This window comes from Podarcis gaigeae (assembly GCF_964106915.1).
Source record: "Podarcis gaigeae genome assembly, chromosome: 12".
NCBI lineage: Eukaryota > Metazoa > Chordata > Lepidosauria > Squamata > Lacertidae > Podarcis > Podarcis gaigeae.
The window spans coordinates 45,970,777-45,985,168 of NC_139688.1; positions in this window are offsets into that span (position 1 = coordinate 45,970,777).

Here is a 14,392-nt window from a genome sequence, read left to right on the forward strand (position 1 = left end):
ATCCAAATCATTTGAACGCAAACTTTGTACCAAAAAACAAAACCTGTTTGGAAGAAAGCAGACATACCTATCGCGATGAGCGCAATTATAAATAGACTTTGTCCTTCCCCAAGAGATATAACCTGATTAGGAGAATGTGTTCTGCTACAGGAGCCATTCTATACATGGCATGCTAATGTAGCGAGATGGAGCAAACGATCACATTAATAGATTTGTCTCTGCAATAATGTAATGAGGCAAAAGGAGAACACAACCAATGAGATCAGGTGGGGGGAGGGATTTCCAGGCTTCATGACATCAGCCACATTGATCTCAATGGCGCATAGCGTTCTGAGCGCTTTGAGTCTGCCTGCCCATTTAGCCAAGCTGTTTACTAACTGGACACCAGCTCAAAGCTATGACTGGGAAGCAGTGACGAGGTCAGATCATTTACATTTTAGCCCTTTCACTTCAGCTCTTTTTTCATTTGTGGATAGGTGCTAATGTTTTTAACGGGTTGTTACATTCTGTTGAGGGACGTGGGTGGCGCAGTGGGTTAAACCACAGAGTCTAGGGCTTGCCGATCGGAAGGTCAGCGGTTCGAATCTCCGTGACGGGATGAGCTCCCGTGCTCAGTCCCTGCTCCTGCCAACCTAGCAGTTCGAAAGCACCTCAAAGTGCAAGTAGATAAATAGGTACCACTCCGGCGGGAAGGTAAACGGCTCTTCTGTGCACTGCTCTGGTTCACCAGAAGCGGCTTAGTCATGCTGGCCACATGACCCGGAAGCTGTACATTGGCTCCCTCGGCCAATAAAGTGAGATGAGCACCGCAACCCCAGAGTCGGACAAGACTGGACCTAATGGTCAGGGGTCCCTTTACCTTTACCTTTACCTTTACATTCTGTTGGCTCAAACCAACAGTCCGTGTCAGGGACCAGGCTGAGGAGGGCTGCACTGAGGAGGAATGGTGGGAGCCAGCCCATCCACCTGCTCCTACTCATGAATCTTCCCAGGATCAGGAGGACAGTATAGATTTGGAATGGTGGTTTGCAGAGGGGCACAGTTCAGAAGGCAGAAGCTGGGAAGTCCTGGATGGGGAACAACTAGGAGAATAAACACTGGAAGAGAGAGGGTTAACAGATTCACAGTCGTTGGCCAGCATTCCTCCGCTCTCCCCAAGGTCAAGATGAGCTCAGAAAGTCTCAGAACAGAAAGTGCAGAGGGTACAAGCTCAGATTACAAGACGTAGGAGTGACGGTGATTAATAGGGACGGAGGGGTGTGTGGGGTCCTTAATTGGGAACATCACCATTCTAGGAGACAAGTCCTTTGTTCTCTCATTGTGATTATTAAAGATTCGAACTGGTAAGACATTCATTTTGTTTGATCCTTTGTTTACTGCCATGGAGGAGAAAGCTGATTCCCCAAAGCCTGACAGTCCATGGCATTTTGTCCCATGCCATGGGAGGTTTGGCCCTCATCAGCGGAGGCACGTTGGCTCTGAATCTGGTGGCTGCATACGGCTAGAGAGTAACCATTGAAAGACTTCATCCCAAGGGTAGTCAATGAGCAAATCACATTGGCCATCTCCAAGGGGAACCAAAGGTGTGTTGGACACAAATGTGCGAAAGAAGAGGAGGAGGAGGAGGAGGAGGAGGAGTTTGGATTTGATATCCCACTTTATCACTACCCTAAGGAGTCTCAAAGCGGCTAACAATCTCCTTTCCCTTCCTCCCCCACAACAAACACTCTGTGAGGTGAGTGAGGCTGAGACACTTCAGAGAAGTGTGACTGGCCCAAGGTACCCAGCAGCAGCATGTGGAGGAGCGAGGAAGCGAACCTGGTTCACCAGATTATGAGTCCACCACTCTTAACCACTACACCACACTGGCTCTCCCCAAACGTGCGTAGTAAGAATCGCATCCTTATTCCCAACATTTTCATAGCTTCTTTTCCCCACCCTCTCCTCCCCCATTGCTATCGTTCTCTATCAGTCAAGCATTCTGGAAAATAGAATCTGCGGAATCGGGCTACAGAAGCTTATAATAGATAATTTTCTAGGTACAGTGGTACCTCGGGTTACATACGCTTCAGGTTACATACGCTTCAGGTTACAGACTCCGCTAACCCAGAAATAGTGCTTCAGGTTAAGAACTTTGCTTCAGGATGAGAACAGAAATTGTGCTCCGGCGGCGCGGCGGCAGCAGGAGGCCCCATTAGCTAAAGTGGTGCTTCAGGTTAAGAACAGTTTCAGGTTAAGTACGGACCTCCGGAACGAATTAAGTACTTAACCCGAGGTACCACTGTACAAAGAGGGAAGGAAACCTGCCGCTATTTGGATGAACAACTTCTCGCTAGAAATGATGGGAGTTCCTTTCGATTTACTGGGATGGAATCTCCGAGACAGAATGCTGCTTCCTTATTCATACACATTTCTGGTTTATTTCGCTGGCAATTTGGCCCCCACCCTCCCTGTCCATCTCTGGGGAAAATCACTGTCAGTCTGAAAGCTCAGCTTTCCTCAGACTGATGACATTCACTTTCACAGGTCACTAACCACACCGACTGTATTTCCTTTGCTGTTAAATGCCAATAGATTGAGAGACAACAATATACTGTGAAAACTATACATGGCTGGCAGAGTCATTTCTACAGGGTAGTAGTAATCAGTTGTAAAACCACCAAGGAAATGATGCATTTGGAAGCAGCCGCTGGGCTCTGCATATTGATAATACACAGAAGGGTTATTCAAACTGGCAGTATTTGTAGAGTCAGTACTAGCAGATAGTTTTGTTTCTTTGCTCCAGTAGCAGTTTGCTGCTGTTCCTCTCTCGTTGCCGTGGAGTGACTGGTTATTTTAAATCTACCTGAGAGCCGGAATAAGTCACGACACTGAACAACTTTTAAAAGTTTAAAATTCAGATTTTGATGTCAATGTTTGGCCTTTTAATCCAGCATTTGAAATTTTAGAATAAGGATTTGACATACAGCGGTACCTCCGGATACGAACGGGATCCATTCCAGAGCCCCGTTCACATCCTGAAGTGAATGCAGCCCGCATCTGCACGGGTCACAATTCGCCGCTTCCGCACATGCGTGTGACGTCATTTTGAGCATCTGCACATATCCGAGCGGCGAAACCTGGAAGTAACGCGTTCCATAACCTGAAAACACTCAACCTGAAGCTACTTCAACCCGAGGTATGAAGAAATGGAGGCAGTGAGAGATTTTACTTTCTTGGGCTCCATGATCACTGCAGATGATGACAGCAGTCACAAAATTAAAAGACGCCTGCTTCTTGGGAGAAAAGCAATGACAAACCTAGACAGCATCTTAAACAGCAGAGACATCACCTTGGCGACAAAGGTCTGTATAATTAAAGCCATGGTTTTCCCAGTAGTGATGTATGGAAGTGAGAGCTGGACCATAAAGAAGGCTGATCGCCGAAGAATTGATGCTTTCAAATTCTGGTGCTGGAGGAGACTCTTGAGAATCCCATGGACTGCAAGAAGATCAAACCTATCCATTCTGAAGGAAATCAGCCCTGAGTGCTCACTGGAAGGACAGATCATGAAGCTGAGGCTCCAGTACTTTGGCCACCTCATGAGAAGAGAAGACTCCCTGGAAAAGACCCTGATGTTGGGAAAGATGGAGGGCACAAGGAGAAGGGGACGACAGAGGATGAGATGGCTGGACAGTGTTCTTGAAGCTATGAGCATGAGTGTGACCAAACTGCGGGAGGCAGTGGAAGACAGGAGGGCCTGGAGTGCTCTGGTCCATGGGGTCACAAAGAGCTGGACACGACTAAACGACTAAACAGCAACAATGACTGTACCAGTTTGAAATTAAGCTATTGGGGTTGGTTAAATGCACAAATAAATGTAATAGACAATGTTGTAAGCTTTATGTGAAGACCTCTAACAGACACTGTTATTTATTACATGGTGGTGCTCAGATACTGTCATGTCTTGGCTGCTGCACGTTAAGATGTCAGTTACTGACTCCTACTGCATATCAGGTGTCAAATATTTACAACATATCACCGTTTGCTAGAGAGTGGTGCTGATAAGGTCAAGGTTGCAGGTTCGATCCGCGCAAGGGACAGCTGCATATTCCTGCATGGCAAGGGGTTGGACTAGAGAATCCTCAATTTCCCTTCCAACTCCACCTATGATTCTATATGCAACCGGTGAGATATCAAAAGGGTTTGCTGTGAAATATTTCAAGGTGGGCAATGATTTTGTTAAATACACCACCATTGGCACTTTGTCCCATAATCGTTAGCAGGAGCATACTTGCTCAACAGTGTATTATTTAGAAAGAAGCCTTTGCAAAATTAAAGCTAAAATTGCACACACTTTTGGATTATCTGCTGACACATGAGCAAAGAATGTTTTTCAGTCAATGGGTAAATTTGCCCAAACACAAAATATGCTATTGAGCTAGGATGCTGTTGTCAGATTCTTCCAGGTAGTGATTGCTAACGGTATGCCAGCTGTTAAGATATTGTCAAAAGTGCCAGATCTTTGCAAGTCAAATGTGGATGCTGAATAGCAAATAAATCTTCAATGAATATTATCAGTTCATCTTCGGGTACCCAGAGAACATTTCCCATCAACATTCATCAGCGTACGTGGAGTAGTAGTTTGAGGAGAATACTTTTGGCAAATGAGTTTCAGCTCTAATCTGCACACGGACGGGTCAGTCTGTTGCCCTCACAACTTGTGACATCTATATCATCCCTCCCAGGCGAGATGTGTTCTGACAACCGACTCACATAGCAACATCAGTTACAGATCTAGCTATGTTACTGGAAGGCCTGCTAATCTTAAAGGAGAACTCAGACCCGGCCACTTTGTCACTAGGAGGACTATTCTGCTTTGTAAATAACTCAAAACTGAGAGACACTTTTTCATATGGAACATCGCAGAATTGTAGCATTGGAAGGGACGCCAAAGGTCATCTAGGCCAACTTCCTGCAATACTGGAACTTCAACCAGATCATACATACCAGATGGCCACCCAACCTCTGCTTAAAAACTTCCAAGGAACGGAAGTCCACCACCTCCTGAGGGAGTCTGTTCCTCTGTTGATCAGCTCTTGCTGTCAGAAAATTCTTCCTTGATGTTTAGTCAATGAAATATACTCTGAGTCAAGAGTGGATTTTATGCTCTTTATTCAGCTCATAGTGGCGAGGAGGAACGGAAGTTCCCCCAGAATGTCTGCTTTATATACATTATTTACACAATGGGCCCCACGTGATTGGCTAATTCCGGGATTCTCCTGTAGGCCAATCAGGTTGTGGATTCACTTCTACCTGGAGCTGGATTGGGTGGCTCCTGTGGACCAATCATACTGCTGCATTGTTCTAGGACCAATCAGACTGCTGCATCTTGGATCCTATTGTTCTAGGAGCAATCAGACTGCTGCATTTTGGATACTCTTCAACTCAGTACACAACAGTCAGACTCTCCTTTCTCCTAACTTGAATCCATTGCTTCAGGTCCTAGCATGCGGAGCAGGAGAAAACAAGTCAGCAGTTTTAAGAAAATGATCATTTAAGGAAATGATCAAAAATAGCCTTCTTAACATTTTGTGGACATTTTGGTTGGTCCTTATGACATAAAGGCGTTGCTGAACTGCGTGTTTTGGAATGTGGGTTTTAAAATGGGTTTCTGTCGTTGTATTCTGCACTTTTGGTAATGTTCCCTGTCTGATTGCTTTCATCCCCCGATGTGTCTCTCTTGGTTTCAGTCAACCAAAGCGTGGATGTCAACTTGAGTCAATCTCCACTTGAGTTAAAGATGGTGCATTGGAACCAAGAGGCATGGAGATGAATGTCAGCAAGCATAACACATTGCTGTGTTGATGACAAGGGTTTGTCAAGGGGGGGAATGAAGGAAATTAATTCTCTTGCAACATATGGGTTTCACTAGCAGGGTGTGTGCTGTGACAGCTATTTGGGGCTGAGCTATGCTTTCTATACCCCCACATTCACAAACTTATGCTTTCTATACCCCCACATTCACAAACTTATGCTTAAGACCCAATCTAAAAGTATTTAACATTTATAAAATAAATGTAAATAGCAGCAGCAACAACAACAACAACAACAACAACACACTTCTGCAGTTTTGAAAAGGTTTCTAATTTCATGTTGAATCCAACGACTAATTGTGGGGATCTACAGTGGTGCCCCGCAAGACGAATGCCTCGCAAGACGGAAAACCCGCAAGACGAAAGGGTTTTCCGTTTGTGAGTTGCTTCGCAAGACGAATTTCCCTATGGGCTTGCTTCGCAAGAAGAAAGCCCATAGGGAAATCTCCGGGGACCTCTTTTAAATGCTGGCGGTGGGGAGCAAAGCCTTTTTCCCCCCCTCCGGCCTTCAGAAGAGGTCCAGGAAGGCCGGCGGGGGCTGAAAGGCTTTGCTCCCCACCGCCAGCATTTTAAAAGCAGTCCGGGATAGCAGGGAAGCGCTTCCCGCTATCCTGGACGGCTTTTGAAGGCAGCCGGGGGGAGCAAAGACTTTTGCCCCCCGCCGGCCTTCAGAAGAGGTCCTGGACCTCTTCTAAAGACCGGCGGGGGGCGAAAGTCTTTGCTCCCCCCACCTGCCTTCCCGGGAGAGTGGAGAAGCGCAGCGTGTTTCTCCGCTATCCCAGACGGCTTTTGAAGGCAGGCGGGGGGGGGGGAGCAAAGACTTTCGCCCCCCGCCCGCCTTCAGAAGAGGTCCAGGACCTCTTCTGAAGGCGGGCGGGGGGCAAAAGTCTTTGTCCCCCCTGCCTGCCTTCCCGGGGGCTTTTAAATCGCCCCGGGACAGCGGAGAAGTCCTCCGCTGTCCCGGGGCGATTTTAAAAGGCTGGCGGGCGGAAGCAAAGCCTTCGCTGCTGCCCGCCAGCATTTTAAGATCGCCCCGGGCAGTGGAGAAGGCCTCCGCTGTCCCGGGTTTTTTTTTAAATGCTGGGGGTGGGAAGAAAAGCCCTTGTCCCCCCCCAACCTTCAGAAGAGGTCGGGGGACAGACTGTCCCCGGACCTGGTCTGAAGGCGGTTTCCATAGGAACGCATTGATTGATTTTCAATGCATTCCTATGGGATGAAAAACTCGCAAGATGAAAAACTCGCAAGAAGAAAAAACTTGCGGAACGAATTAATTTCGTCTTGCGAGGCACCACTGTATTCCTTTCTTGGGAACGCAGGTGGCGCTGTGGGTTCAACCACAGAGCCTAGTACTTGCCGATCAGAAGGTCAGCGGTTTGAATCCCCGCGACGGGGTAAGCTCCCGTTGCTCAGTCCCTGCTCCTGCCAACCTAGCAGTTCGAAAGCACGTCAAAGTGCAGGTAGATAAATAGGTACCGCTCCGGGGGGAAGGTAAATGGCGTTTCCGTGCGCTGCTCTGGTTTGCCAGAAGCAGCTTAGTCATGCTGGCCACATGACCCGGAAGCTGTAGGCCGGCTCCCTCAGCCAATAAAGCGAGATGAGCGCCACAACCCCAGAGTTGGCGATGACTGGACCTAATGGTCAGGGGTCCCTTTACATTTATTCCTTTCTCACTGTTCGTGTTATGAGCAAATTACAAAGTAATCCTGCATGATTTCATCCCTCCACAATGCCATGGCATGCCAATATCCACAAATACTTACAATCCAGCCTATTTTCTTGGAGCAGTTACTAACTCCTACTGCATATCAGCTGTCAAATATTCACAACATATTAACTGCATATACTACAAGTGATATATTAAGAGGGACTGCTGTGATATATTCCGGGGGGGGGGGGCTTTGACTTTTGTTACATGCACTCCAATGAATGGTCTAGACCAGTGTCAGGGAACTGACATCGGAGCCGAGTGGAGAGGCAAGGCTCCCTAATGATGCCGGAGAGGGAACCAGCAAGGAGAGAGAGAGAGCTTCCGCTGGGGAAGGAAACCAAGGTGACACCAGGAAGAAAGGAAAGGCTGAGAGCACTTTGGAGGGAAGGCTCCGAGACTCTTCCAGTGAGGTCAGTGAGGAGAGTGGAGGACCACCCCTTGGCACACCCACTCTGCGCAGAAGGCTTCCGCGCAGAGAAGCGAGGAGGAGATTATCTGTTAAGGAATTCTTATGTTGGAGGAAGTTTAGGAAACGCCCACTGACGGATTCTGCCAGTGATTGAGACAGTCGCGTTTTTAGGGCTGTCAAACCGGGAAAAGGTCCAGCTACGTAGCCAGCTCGGAGCAGTTTGGAATTTACACACAAGCAACCCCAATTCCCATTACAACCAGTTTGTCCTTTAGAAATCTTTTAACTGATGAATCTTAAACATCTCCATACTGTGCATTTCCATTTCATGAGTGAAATTATGCTCCTAGCTTGAGATCTAGAATGTAGGATTAATAGGACCGACTATTTATAGATAAGTCACAGAATGGAAAGGTGGGGGAAATATTGTTGCGTGCCACCCCATTCTCTGAGCAACACAAGATTCCTGGGGTTCCAGGTGCTTACCCAGGGTTCATGTTTCCTTTTGGGAAAGAGGCACCGTGGAAACTGTAGTGTCCTTATGATATATGGTTTATTCACACATATATACACAACCCGAGCCTACAATGGAGGGGTTCACAGCATTAACACCCCAAAGGGTCTTAATTCTCCCACAGCCTTGAATTCAAACATTGTGCTCTGCTTTACTTCTAGGTCTCATACCTGCAAACTCTGCTCTAAAAGCTCAGTCTTTGTCTTTCAAACTGTATTTTTCGCTCTATAAGACGCACCTGACCATAAGACGCACCTAGTTTTTAGAGGAGGAAAACAAGAAAAAAAATATTCTGAACAAAATAGTGGATGCATGCTTTTTGTGGTTCATGCTGTGGCCACAGACATGTGATCTGATGGTGAATTTGGGGTGACCCAATGCAAAAATCCTGAGGATCCATGTGGATCCGTGCTTTGTAACCACATTTTTGCACCATTGCAGCCCCAGGAAACAGTGGGTGCGTGATTTTTTTGGTGCACGCTGTAGCCATGGACATGCTATGTGATCTGATGGTGAATCTGGGGTGATCTAATGTAAAAATCCTGAGGATCCATGGGCTTTTACCTCCCCCCTCCCAGGCAGCCTCCTTTATCTCTAGCGTCCCTTATCTCTCTTCCGATCCCACCGATCAGCTGTTTCCTTTCAACACTCCCTTCCCTCTTGTTTGCCTTAGTGTCTTTTCCTTAGCTGGAGCAGTTTTTTGCTCCTCCTTTTCTTCTAATTTCTCTCCTCATTGCTTTAGTCTTTCTGTTTCCCCCCTTTGCAAGTTTGCTGTCTTTATCTCCCCCCCCCCAGGCAGTCTCCTTTATCTCTAGCGTCCCTTATCTCTCTCCCTGATCAGCAAACGATCAGTGGCTTTGTTTCAACATCCACTTTCCTCTTTAAAAAAAAAAAAAAAAAAGCGCATGATCTGCTTTTTGCCCCTGGGCAATTCATCTCCAGGGATCACGCATTCGCTTCATAAGATGCACAGACATTTCTCCTTAATTTTTAGGAAGAAAAAAGTGCGTCTTATGGAGCAAAAAATACGGTTTCTAGGAGTTGAAGGAGGGGCTCCACACATTTCACATTTGGCACACAGCCCCCTTTCCTTTGTTCTCTTAATGGCCACTCCCCAGACCTCAAAAGGAACCTAGCTGGCTTATATTTTAACACTTGCTGCATCCAGGGGTTCAGAAAGCTAGCCTGACTTGATTAGCTATTAACACTTGCTGGATTTGGGGGTTTAAGGGGTGTCCGGCACCCACAAACTCATAACAACATTTTCCATACTCTGTTTCCTTTTATGTAAACTCAGATGTTGTACAAAATAATCGTAAGAGCAACATAAGCCAGCAATAAGTCCCTTTCAAGAAATAAATTCGTAACGCCGATAAATAACTTCATAAAGTACCAGGAGGAAAAAAACCTATGTTGTATATTAAACCCAGCAGTAATTCCATCAAACCCTCATTATTCCAACCCCCCACTGCCAGCTTTTATCCGTCTTTGGGGACTTTTGAGAGCAATCTTGGCTTTTTGATTTTTTTTTTAATTGGCTCTTTTTTTCAGATGTCCAAATTGCCCAAGGGTCTTCTGCTTGATATTAGCTACCGAATACATGCCAACCCCTCTTCCATTATTCTTAATTCCCAATTACGATCAGATCATATTAAAAGCGTTTTGCTCATTGAGCCAGTCAGAGGTCAAGCATCAAAGCGGAATGGCTCTGGCGTTTGAAGTGTCTTCAATTACACTCGCAGGACGACTTAGCATAAGGAAGCAGCAGAGGCTGTGCCAAAGACGTCTCGCTTCATCAAAAGCAACACAGCAATACATTTGTCCAAGGTGTGTGCCGCTGTGGTTTGAATGATGGTGTGCGCCACAATTGAGGTGTGTGTGGCAGTCCTTGCAGTGGAGGATACTTTGTTGTTGTTGTTGTTGTGTCCGACTCTTTGTGACTCCATGGACCAGAGCACGCCAGGCCCTCCTGTCTTCCACTGCCTCCTGCAGTTTGGTCAAACTCATGCTCATAGCTTCGAGAACACTGTCCAACCATCTCATCCTCTGTCGTCCCCTTCTCCTTGTGCCCTCCATCTTTCCCAACATCAGGGTCTTTTCCAGGGAGCCTTCTCTTCTCATGAGGTGGCCAAAGTATTGGAGCCTCAGCTTCAGGATCTGTCCTTCCAGTGAGCATTCAGGGCTGATTTCCTTCAGAATGGATAGGTTTGATCTTCTTGCAGTCCATGGGACTCTCAAGAGTCTCCTCCAGCACCATAATTCAAAAGCATCAATTCTTTGGTGATTAGCCTTCTTTATGGTCCAGCTCTCACTTCCATACATCACTACTGGGAAAACCATAACTATTCAATGAAGCAGAAGTAGATGTATTTCTGGAACTCTCTAGCTTTCTCCATAATCCAGGGCATGTTTGCAATTTGGTCTCTGGTTCCTCTGCCTCTTCTAAATCCAGCTTGCACTTCAATCAATGCTTTGGCGATCAGCCTTCTTTATGGTCCAGCTCTTCTGGTTAAAGATCTTTTGTGTTATAAAACAAACAGATAAACAAGGGAAGGTATTTATCCTCTCCACTTTCAATTCATAATCTTTTTCACAGTTTATTTACATTTAGTGAGAAACAGTTTTGTCATAGACATCTTGCAGTTGGGGAGAGAGAGATGGGGGTATTGTTCTTTCATTCTGTTGCCTAATAATTATTGCAGGTGGTGCTGTGGGTTAACCCACAGAGCCTAGGACTTGTTGATCAGAAGGTCAGCGGTTCGAATCCCCGCAACAGGGTGAGCTCCCGTTGCTCGGTCCCTGCTCCTGCCAACCTAGCAGTTTGAAAGCACCTCAAAGTGCAAGTAGATAAATAGGTACCACTCCGGCGGGAAGGTAAACGGTGTTTCCGTGCCCTGCTCTGGTTCACCAGAAGCGGCTTAGTCATGCTGGCCACATGACCCGGAAGCTGTACACTGGCTCCCTTGGCCAATAAAGTGAGATGAGCGCCGCAACCCCAGAGTTGGCCACGCCTGGACCTAATGGTCAGGGGTCCCTTTACCTTTACCTTTACCCATGGATATGTCGTGTGTGTGTGTGTGTGTGTGTGTGTGTGTGTGTGTGTAGATATAGATAGAGATTAGGGGGTCCCAAGCTTGGTTGGTTACAATTCTATGATTCTGTGATCTTTAAAAAAATTGTTTTCCCCCCCTCTCTCTATACAAAGAAAGTGGGGCAGCAGCAGTAGGTGCATCTCGGGGAAGGATTATATATTACTGAACAGCAGTTCTGAAGGCTATCATCTTGAGCTGCTGGGAAACAGAGTTTGCAGCCCTCCTGAGTGGTATAATTGACAGGCATTAAGGCGAAGTCACAGCAGGAAGAGACAGATATTGCAGGGAGAGGGCTTAGCAAGTGTCATTCCCTTCGCCCTCCTGCCATGCATTTCTCCTCTTCCCTTGCCTCCTATCATCCATTCTGATCGGCTCTCCCAGGGACCCTGCGTTTGCCCTCCTTGTCAGAGACCCAGCCCTGGGGAACAGGAACTCAAGTACCCTGTCATTGGACTGTCAAGTCCTGTATTGTTTCTGAAACGCAAAGAAGAGCCAGTGTCTTGATTTGGGCTGCGCTGGAAGCTTCAGGCACTGCTAATTGGAAATCCTTCAGGTTTACCTTCGTTTTTGCTCCCCAGAAAACTGAGATCACAGGGGTGGGAAGGAGAGGCCAGCATCTCCTCAAAAGAAACAGCTGGTCCCACTTGCCCCCCACTTTCTGAACTGTCACTAACACATGCTGTTATTTTTCTTTCTCAACCACAGAGAAATATACTTTGCCCCTTCTGTGCCTCCTCTCCCATTATTTTTATTATTATTCTGGTGCTGCCGCTGTCTGAGACGGAATGATCAGATGGTTTTCCTTGTCTAACCAGAGACCTTGATTCTAGTCCAGCACTTTAACCACTGCGCCTCACTGCTCCTACCTTCCAGGATTCTGTCTGGCAAATAAATAAATGATTGACAAGCTCTTGTGTGTCCCCTTCTCAAATTTATTGAACTTATTTTCAATGCTGTTGGCATATACCGTATTTTTCGCTCTATAAGATGCACCAGACCACAAGACGCACCTAGTTTTTGGAGGAGGAAAACAAGAAGAAAAAATACTCTCAGAAGCCAGAACAGCAAGAGTGATCGCTGCACAGTGAAAGCAGCAATCCCTCTTGCTGTTCTGGCTTCTGGGATAGCTGCGCAGCCTGCATTCGCTCCATAAGACGCACACACATTTCCCCTTACTTTTTAGGAGGGAAAAAGTGAGTCTGATAGAGCAAAAAATACGGTATTTCATTTGTACTGCTTCATTTTGGCTTACGATGGCTTCCTTCGGTGTGCTCTTAGGCTCTCTCACAGATCAGTTGGTAGCACATGAGACTCTTAATCTCAGGGTTGTGGGTTTATGCTCTGCAATAGGAAAAAGATTTCTGCATTGCAGGGGGTTGGAGTAGATGATCCTCGGGATCCCTTCCAACTCTACTGCCACAATTCTGTGATTCTGTTCCTCCACTGCAAACCTGCCCTTCCGTTTTTCCTGCTTTCTTCAATACAGCGACAATAGTGTCTGAATCCAGTGGCGAAAATGCGTCAGCCGGTTGTTACCCCTCGGCCAGGTAAAATCCAGCGCTCGATGAATCGCCAAGCGACTGGCATTGATTCCCCTGCGGTTGAATGTGGCCCATGCCGAGTGAAAACAAGCACAGGGAGGTCCTAGGAAGCTTGATGTGAATTGCAACAGACAGTGACCCTGGTTAACAAAGAATATTGTGGCATCAAATAGCTGGGGCGGAAATTCAATGCACTTCCGTGGAGTAAGCCGCCGAAAACATAGCTTGTACTGACCTCTAGAGGTTGACAAGAAATGTTGGCACACAACATTTCCGTAAATGCCAGTCTGGTGGAGGTCTCCGTTCAGTTGCTGCAGAAACAGCAGTGACCTTACAAACCGGCCGCCTTATTATGAAATAAGATTTGGAAATGCATCGAACGTCACCCTGTTGAATCTCTTTGGCCTCTTGATTAAAGACCTCCATGTATGATATATTCAGTGTAGAAACAGGAGAGAGTTCATTCGTATTGCGTTCCAGATTTCTCAAATTTGGGTCTCCAGCTGTTTTTGAACTACAACTCCCATCATCCCTAGCTAGCAGGACCAGTGGTCAGGACTGATGGGAGTTGTAGTCCAAAAACACCTGGAGACCCAAATTTGGGAAACACCAATTGGTCCTATAAGCCCAGTCTTGTCTACACCATGCTTATAGAACTGGATCCTGCCAGCGGGCCAGATCCTTATTTCCCCGCATCCCTGTTAGCCAAATTGGATAAGTGAGTGGGGGCCGCCCACCTGTCAGTCACCTGACATCACAATGCCACCAGGTAACCCACTTTCCCCCTCCCAGTTTGAGAAGGAACCCTGCGGGGTGTTTTTTAAAATTATTATTATTAAAGATTTTCTTGTTTTACAGAAGTATGTGTAATGTCTCTCGTATTTTTTCCATGTAACATTTTTACAAATCAGTTTCATTTGTTGAGACATTGGGGGGGGGAGGTGTGGAGGGGGGAAGATGGGGATGAATAAATATTGTAATATTAAAAATTAGAAGTTACTTGAAAGTACTGAACAGTTTTAGGATTAAATTAGGATTTATCTAAATAAATGGGATTTAGAACTAAGAAAAGTGAAGAAATTTGATTATAATTGGAATATTGTTGTTGATATTGGAAAGCTGTTACATTTAGATACAAGGAAATTCAGAAGGGAGGGACTAGAGGAAGTCAAGTAACATGTTTATAAGGTTGGATTTTTAAATAATTAAGTTTGCTTGTGTTGTTTATCTGTTGTTTTGTTTTTTATAGATGTACTTTTTTGGTTTTGTTATG